Genomic DNA, 8,914 nt, shown 5'->3' on the forward strand with positions numbered 1-8,914 from the left:
CTTACACCATCTCACTGCGGAAGACGTCTAAGTTTTGCCAAAGCTCACATGAACCAACATTGCGACATGGTATGTTGTGTCAAATAATGTTTCGAACAGAATACATATTGCTATATACCATAACGAAAAGTTCTTCAATGTATAGGTTATCTTCACTGACAAAGACAAGTTCAATTAGGACGGTTCTGAGGGTTTCAATGGGTACTGGCGTGATTTACGAAAGAAGGAGCAGTGTTTTTCTACCAGGAATTTTGATGGAGGCTCGTGCATGGATTGGGTGGGATTCTGTGCAATCGGAAAGCTCAAGCTAGCTTTCACATCATTCAAGGGTTAAATATATGTTCTGGTATTCTCTCTCCTATCGTTTTTGCGTGGATATCGTCACAACAAATTCACATATCATATCATATTCATATCAGCATGGAAACTTAATAATGGATTAAAGATCAAAAAAAATTTTTTTTGGACTAGCCGGCTCGCTCTCCAGGCTTGAATCCTGTTGAAAGTCTTCGGGGGATCGTTGTACGCAGAATCTACACTGAGGGAAAACGGTACACCACGATTGAAGCTCAATGTCGCAATTTCGGAAACATTGGAACAATGACGGATATGTATGGGAACAATGACGAATATGTGTATAATATCGAGAAAATCGTGCAGCACCATTTGGTAAATAATATTCTAACACAAATTTTCCAGGTTTTTAGCCGAAATGTCAAGCTTGCCAATTATTGACATGTAATCAGCCGATTGTTTTGAATTTTTCATTGATAATATACTTATGAATTTCGAAATGGGCTTAGCACGAAATGGGCCGAATACCACGTGGACAACTTTAGGGGAGGTAGGGGGTACGAAAATGTCCATGCTTGTCCACGGTGAGAGAGGAGGGGGTATAGATAATGTCCAAAACACTCATACATAATATATAATCAAAAATTAATTAAATCCGCTCTGCATTTTCGTGAAGCTTCAATTTACCGCCCTCCGTATTAATCATAAAAGAGTTGAGCTGCCTGAGACTGATACCCAATAGAATATCCATATTTTCTTTTTTTTTTTTTTTTTATTTAAATCGTTTATTTTTACAGGCTCAGTTACATAGGTTTAAAGGAGCCGAACTCCTGAGCCATATTTTCTTCATATCGTTGAAATTCTTCGCTTAAAAATTAACGCACACGAACTGGGAGCGATCGATTTGTTCCCATCGATAGAACAGGATCATACATTACACCAGAAATATAAAATACTCGTCCACCAAAGAATCGCACCCAAAGAATCCACTTAATAATGTTAGAATCTAATCATTTTAAAAATGCACGACATAGTTTTCATAGATACGGAATAAAACGCCGCAGAAAACGACTATTTCAAAGCAAATTATAGTTTATATATTATATATTAACTGAACAAACGTAATGCACCTAGCAATCGAATGCCGTCCGACATTGCTCAAGCATCGTATCCTATGTTTCAAGCTAACCGTGAAACACAGGTTTGCTAAGCTAATCAGGGAAACACAGGTTTGCGTGCGAGACACCGTCGCTTGCGACGCAGTGTTTTTTCCGCGCCACAATATTCTTAGCCTACTACACTATTTCTAAGCGGTTGTTTCTGTTGCAGTACTGCGGCGTTGTATTCCGGTCACGGGGTTTAGATAGTGTTTGTTTCTTTCGAGAACTTTAAAGGTTTTGCGAAAATCTAAAATGAACAACAAATTATTTCATGGCTGCATGGGTTGTATTTTTTGGAGAACTGCTCTTCTCCATTGAAATTTTTAATTTTTTGGGAATGAAACTACACCGTTTTACAAGCAAATCGTGACCTTCAATGCAGAATCAAGTCAATTATGTTGAGCAAAAAAATCTTGAGGTGAGTGCAATAAACCACTATTAGACACTCCCACAGCAATCTTCACCAGAAGAATGTCATGGTTGTCATAATACGGGTTGATATGCTAGGACTGTCCACATACCGCGTGGACAACTTTAGAAAACTTTATTGTATTCTGTGTCTGGTGACTTTACAAAAAGATCTGTATAATGCTTATACGAAGCTTCGATAAATTCCAACAATTACTTCTCGTATGGTTATGAGGAGTTAAATGGCTAAAAGGTTAATAAAAAATTGTGTTGTTAACAACTGAATATCACCACGATGCAAGGTTGAAGAAACCACCAGAATTGATAAACAGAAAAGTGTTGTCTTCTATTATGACAATGTGAGATTGGTTGGGATATGTCCACCGTTTTCGCCATAAACCTCACAAGTTCTAAGTGGATGGAACTATAATATGACCAGAAATATGACGAGTGGTTTTAGAAAACAGTTGGCTTATATTCGAATAGAATAAATTTTCAATGAAGATATATGTCATTCCAATATTGGACAGAAAACCGCGGATACTTTTCAAAGGACCCAATATATGTTATCGAATAGTTGTGTGTCTATCAGAATGACATTTTCGATTTTTTTCGTCCAAGTCGGCTAGACTTGTACGAAGTTGAACAGAATAATCATTGGTAAATGAAACCATCGACCCCGATGATAGTGCAGGTTTATTTTTTTATTGACTAAATTCATTGTATCCACCAAATACTACGGCATCAGCAATTGACCACTGAATGACGTTTATAAGTTTGAGCCGCAATTCGAGTGTTAATCAAGTCAGTACAAAACACAATATGACAGTTTCATAAATAGAACAGCATGATGGTGTCGATATCGGTTTTATGCTTTGTTTTTTAGATTTCGAGATCTGTTTTCTAATTAAGCCTTTGATTTCATTGCCTGATTTTTTCGAAAACTGAAACAGCTTACGTCTGTTATTACTAAAGAATATCCGAAAATAGATTCAAAAGCAATTTTCGGTACAGATTTTTGTGGTGAACATGAAGACAATATAAATGAAATTTGAATGAAATTAAAGAGCGATACAAATAACTTCCAGGACAATGTTGGAGAGCGAATGAAATAATTTAGAATAAACCGTAATTATCAATTAAGCTAACATTTTTCATAAAAACATTGAATAGAAAATAGAAACATCCTCAAAACAGAATTTCAGCGAAGTTCAATTTTATTTTGAATTTCCGAAAAAAAGGTGAAATGTCCACGTGGTCAATTGGGGAAGGCGTGTAGGAAACGTCCACGTTTGTCCACGGTGGAGGGGGGTGTCTAAAATAATGATTTTTTTATCCACGTGATATGTGGACAGCTCCTTATAGGAACTGGACAGCTGAAATTATCATATTTAAGCACAATAAATAAACAAACAACTCTTTTGATCGAAATTGACGTTAAATATACTTTATTTTAAGAATCCAACAATGTATGAACGTATCTTGTTGAAATTGTAACTGTTTGCGTAGTAACGAAATAGAATCATGGTGGTCTTATAGAAGTTGGCCAGAGTGTACACTTTTGTGCCAACATTCAACAGGTTTTTTGATTCCATCAGCTGAAGAATCCTTCTAATCCTTGCTCAGTTGCAGAGTTAGGTTTCCAAATACAGTTCTATAATTTTGGTTTTTATGTTTGAGGTTCACCATTCTGAAATTTAGAATTCATCGATACGAGAGATGCTTTGAATAAGTGAGTGAGACTTGTCCTTTCGAACATGATCAGAAGCTAAATTGCTGGAACCAAAATTGGAATCAATACCGATTCGAAATTAATTACAACATATCCGACAATAATTTATGATTATCTCGAATCAGACATATCTCCGTATTTATTTTCGTTCGAAAATAATGGAACTTTCAAATGGAACTAAATGGAACTAAATATAATTTTTTTTATCCCTTTTGTTTATTTTAGGCTCATTAGCATTTTAGCTGTAACAGAGCCGAATTTTAATCGTGTACATGTCACATATTTATCATATCTATAATTAGCACATTACACAGTTGCCATTTTTCGGCGTTAGAGTATTCTCTTCTATACCATTGCAAATGGTATAAATTTACACAGTAGCCATTTAGGCGTAAGAGTTTCCTATCTGTTCTTCCATTATCCAGTTAAGACTGGACAGCGGAGACAGTCGTTGATCCATTGTTGAGTTATTTATAGAACAGCAGCCCGATGTTTCTTGCAGAGCGGAGAAGTTGTATGGATGAATCGATCTTATTTCGACCGTGGATCGATCTCCATCGCTGATGATTGTTGCGTGGACTTAGTTATTCTGTAACAACACAAAGATGGTCAATGGGGGCCCTGAGTTTTGAACTCATGATCGATCGCTTACTAAGCGAACGCGCAGTCAATGTGGCTACGGAGACCCCCTTACTAAATATAATCACCAGCACAGAATTGTCCGATTGAGAGGACGATAATGAAAATTCTCTTTAGTGCGAATCCGATTCCATTCGTTTGATGGTATATTTTGATTCATCTGTTGATACGTTCATTGCTGGTGCAATAAATTTCCTTTCGAAAGAGTTTGCCGGTGTCGGTTGTTTCGAGTCCAAAAGAAATACGATTACTGTTCTACACATATGAAATGTATGGTTTTCATTGCTTCAGATGAGTATAGTTCATATTTTCACTAATTCGGCAGAAAATAATAAAAATGCACTGAAATCATCAATAATTTTAGCTCTATTTGTGTTATTAACAACACAACAATGGAAACACATATCAAATGTCCTACTCTACGGTCTAACTGAACAGTGGATAAAAAACTCCCACGTTGAAAGACGACATTGTGAAATATATGTATCGATAAAATAAACATGATTAAACCCAGCTCTGACACAGCTGGAAATTTCAATGAATTTAAGGGTGTATTCTAGTGTAGAGGCACGAATTTTTCGGACGTTTTTTCGAGCTCCGAAATAAATAAAACAAAGGATATTTTTACCATCTATTATTTCATTATTTGTTTGTCTATCTTTTAACAGTAAAACAAAAATTAAACAGAGAAAAAATATTCATAATTAAAATAGTTACGGGCTGACAAGTTGAGCTGGAAAAAAAATGTTGTGCCATGGCGTACACGATTCCAGCACTTCTGGTTATCTGGAACAAAAAAATCGAACACATTCTGAATCAGTAAAGTTGCTGCAATCGCATGAACCTCGGACAAGTCAAAAACATTTTTTTTTAAAAATGACGACCAATTGAAAGGAAAAATGCTGTTTTTAACTTGTTTTTGTACGTTTCCCGATTTTTTGAAAATAGTAAAATTGAAAAACCGGTAATTTTTGTTGGTTCATGCGATAGAGAGATGCATACAGATTGTATTCTTATAAATTCGGCATAGATCAGTTTGAAAAAAATAGTTTCGAGAAAAACGCGTTTGAAGTTCATTGTTATGGTCGTACCAGGTTAGATACCGCATCACTAAAATGGCTATAACTCGAAAAATAATGGGATTTTCAAAAAGTCCTTTTTAGAGTATATTGTTTTATGCCTAAACATCAGATATATGAAGGAATTTATTTTCAAATTTCTAGACTAACGAGTGTTAAATAAAAAATGAGAATTTTTTCAAACACATATAAAAAAAAGCTTTTTTTTATCGATTTGAGTATTTTTTATTAGAAAGATAATTTATTTTCTTAAAAAAAATGTCAGTGAATGTTTGAGTAAGGGCCGTGGTCTGCTGATCGACACAACTTTGTCGCGATGCTCTCACAAGAACGTTGTACGGCACTTACGTCCATTTTCCGGATACAATTCCGGATTCTTGTAGTCAGTTGCTTCGTGTCCTTGGCCCTCCAATTGTTTTTATACACTAGGGCACTGAGTGAGCCAAAGAAATCCTCTATTGGGCGGCACTGGGGCAAGTTTGTTGGGTTACGATCTTTCGGCACGAACGGTATCTTTTTCTCCTCAAGATACGCCAGCGTCTTCTTGGCGTAATGGGAAGACGCCTTGTCCGGCCAGAAGACGTGCTTCCCATCCGCGTGATGTTCGTTCAGGAACGGCAGCAGGATTTTATCGAGGCACTCTTCTCGATAGATCTGTTGGTTGATTGCCAGACCGCTCGGCTTAAACCAAGGCTTTGAAATTCCCCGGTCGGAAATAGCGATGTACAACATAACCTTTTTTTCAAACTTATGCTTGAACTTGTATTTCACTTCAGGCGGTGTGGATGACTTGTCGCTGGAGTAGTAATTATCATTTCCTGGAATATGCGTTTTGGACAGCGGAAAATAGCTTTCGTCGTCCAGAACGAAAGACGTCCCGCGGTATTTTTTGGTCATCCAACGACACTGTGATTTAACCGTCTCAATCTGCTCCTCCGTGTACTCCGGCGACCTCGTCTTCTTCCTGCAGACGATTCCTTCCATTTTGAGGGTCCGATGGATCAATACGTGGGAGCAGCCATATTTCCGACCGGCGTTACGCAGGCCGGTTGCGTCCTTGTTGTCAAACAGCTTCTTTAACGATGTCTTCCTCTGTTTCGTCATTATCGTCACCGGACGACCACTTCCGACCTTCCGCTCTACGTTCAGGGAACCTAGGATACGATATACCGTACTGACAGGTACATTTTCTTCCTTAAAATGTGCCACCGTGAACTTTTTTCCTTGCTGGAAATGCGTTTCGTAGAACCGTACAATGCGTTCACGGAGCACGTGCTGTTTCGACGCCATCTTTGCTTTGACTAAATTCAAACTAGCAAAACCAAACACGCCTACTGTTTCTAGGGAGCCCAAAGAGCAATTTTCTTGGAGAAAGAAAATTTTATGCTCTTTTTTTGAGTTACTGAAAGGTATTGAAAAAATTCTCATTTTTTATTTAACACCCGTTAGAATACTTCCTTAAATCAAATTAACAAAAAGGTTAAACAAAGTCCCACTTTTCTCTACCAACGAAACCATTAGTCTTGAATCAATACTCAACTCGAATTCACTAATCATGTAAATCTAGAATAATTTTTTTTTCAACTATGGGTTATGGCTCTGGCTATATGGAGTATTGTCGAAAATATCATCAGTTGAATTTAGTTTACAAAATCTTGTATAATATATTCACATTTACGTACTTCTTAGTCACATGAAAATTGAAAATTAATTTAACATAAAAAATATTGATTTTTTCATGAATTAACAGCGCATTTTTTATTGTGGCAACATACAAATAAAGCGAGAGATTTCATAGCGGAAAATGAGATTGAATTTAAATCAAAAATCATTACCATCCTTGGACAACAAGGTTAAAGTAGCGGAAAAAATTGACCGTATAATTTTCAACATATATCAATCCATGGAAAGCCACATTAATCGCTGGCAATTGCAACTGAACCAGAACAGAATCAATTCGAACCCAGTTTGCTGATAAATCACTGTGGTTGCATCGATTTATCAGCAGACTGATCACAGCTTCTCTCTCACACAATCAGATTTCGTTCACTCATTCGAAAACATAATGTGGGTGTGTGCTCTGTGAGGTTTTCGAACAGACATTAAAATATCGACTCACTTTTTTATATTTTATTTTTCTTCAATTACCTGATTACGTACCATCAAGAATGTAAATGTTAGATGCAAATGCATATTTATTAAGTGTTGCTCTAAAGTAGGGTTCAATAAAAAAAAACAATTACAAAATATATGCACTCACTTAGACTCATCATCGACAACAATTTGGTATCGGTGCGATTTATTGTATACCAAATACTATGTCGAACACGAGACAACGTGTGAGCGAAAGCAAAACATTTAGGCAACCGAAAATACAGGGTCATTCAGATTAAACGCTCACGCAACAAATTTTAATAACTTCCACAAAAGTGATCCGATTTTTATTTAAAAAAACGAAAATAAAGCTTATTAAAAGGCCTTTTTCGATGTAACCACCCCTTTTTTCGATAATGCGTTTTAAATGGCGAACAAAATTCTTCATGTACAACTCTAACATTGCGACTTCGATGCTGTTGAAAATCCGAGTTATTTCTTCTTTAAGTTCCTCCAATTTTTGTGGCTTATTAACATAGCAACGATCCTTCACGTACCCCCGGAGGAGGTAATCAACGACGAGAAATGTTGAAATTCTTACCATAAGAGGACGAAGTTTGATTAAGGCTTCGGTTGCTCGAGTAATACGGTTTCACTTAAAATACACGTTCTTGTGAATTGTACATCTTGACACTAAAAACCATCCGATCAGACTGAACGAGTAGCCGAATATTATCGTCGCGAAGTAGGGAATACAGTGTTACCATCGACGGAGCAAAAAAATAAATTATAAGGAGCTATTCGATTTTTTTGTGTGAGCGTTTAATCTGAAAGACGCTTAATAATTGGATAAAGCTTGAACAATCTCTACATGCTGAAATAATGAAGAAATTTGTCTCTTCGTTGAAATTTCTGCCCGATATCGAAATTCACGTATTTGAAAGTCTGTTTAGTGTAAAGTCCTCGAAGGTTTAGCATTTTATATAAGAAGGGTAGCTCAATGTAAACAAATGCACCGTGTAAACCGTGCACCAACAAATGGTAAACGTGTAAACTTCCATTGCATCAAGTGACATGGTATTTCTAGTCTTGACGATCAGAGTGCGCTGACTTGCAACATGCTTTGATCGTCAAAACACTCAGACAAATTATTTAGCATCAAAGAGTGAAGAATTTGGTTTTGTCGGTTTATATTTTGTTGCACGTCTTTGATAGTAATGTTGCAATGGTCGTCACAGTAGCTCAAATATATGCAGTGACAGTGACAAATTACAGCTCTGAGAGGAACTACTGCGATTAATCTTCGCCATTACTCGATAGTTCGTACCGATTACGTACCATCAAGAATGTAAACTTTAGATACAAATGCATATTTATCAAGTGTTAAAGTAAAGTAATTTTCAATTAAAAACAGCAATGACTCATCATCGACAACAATTTGGTATTGGTGCGATTTATTGTATACCAAGCGACATTGTGAATTGAAGTCGGTAGCGAGTGCACTACAA

This window comes from Toxorhynchites rutilus, chromosome 3, assembly GCF_029784135.1.
Source record: "Toxorhynchites rutilus septentrionalis strain SRP chromosome 3, ASM2978413v1, whole genome shotgun sequence".
Taxonomy (NCBI): Eukaryota; Metazoa; Arthropoda; class Insecta; order Diptera; family Culicidae; genus Toxorhynchites; species Toxorhynchites rutilus.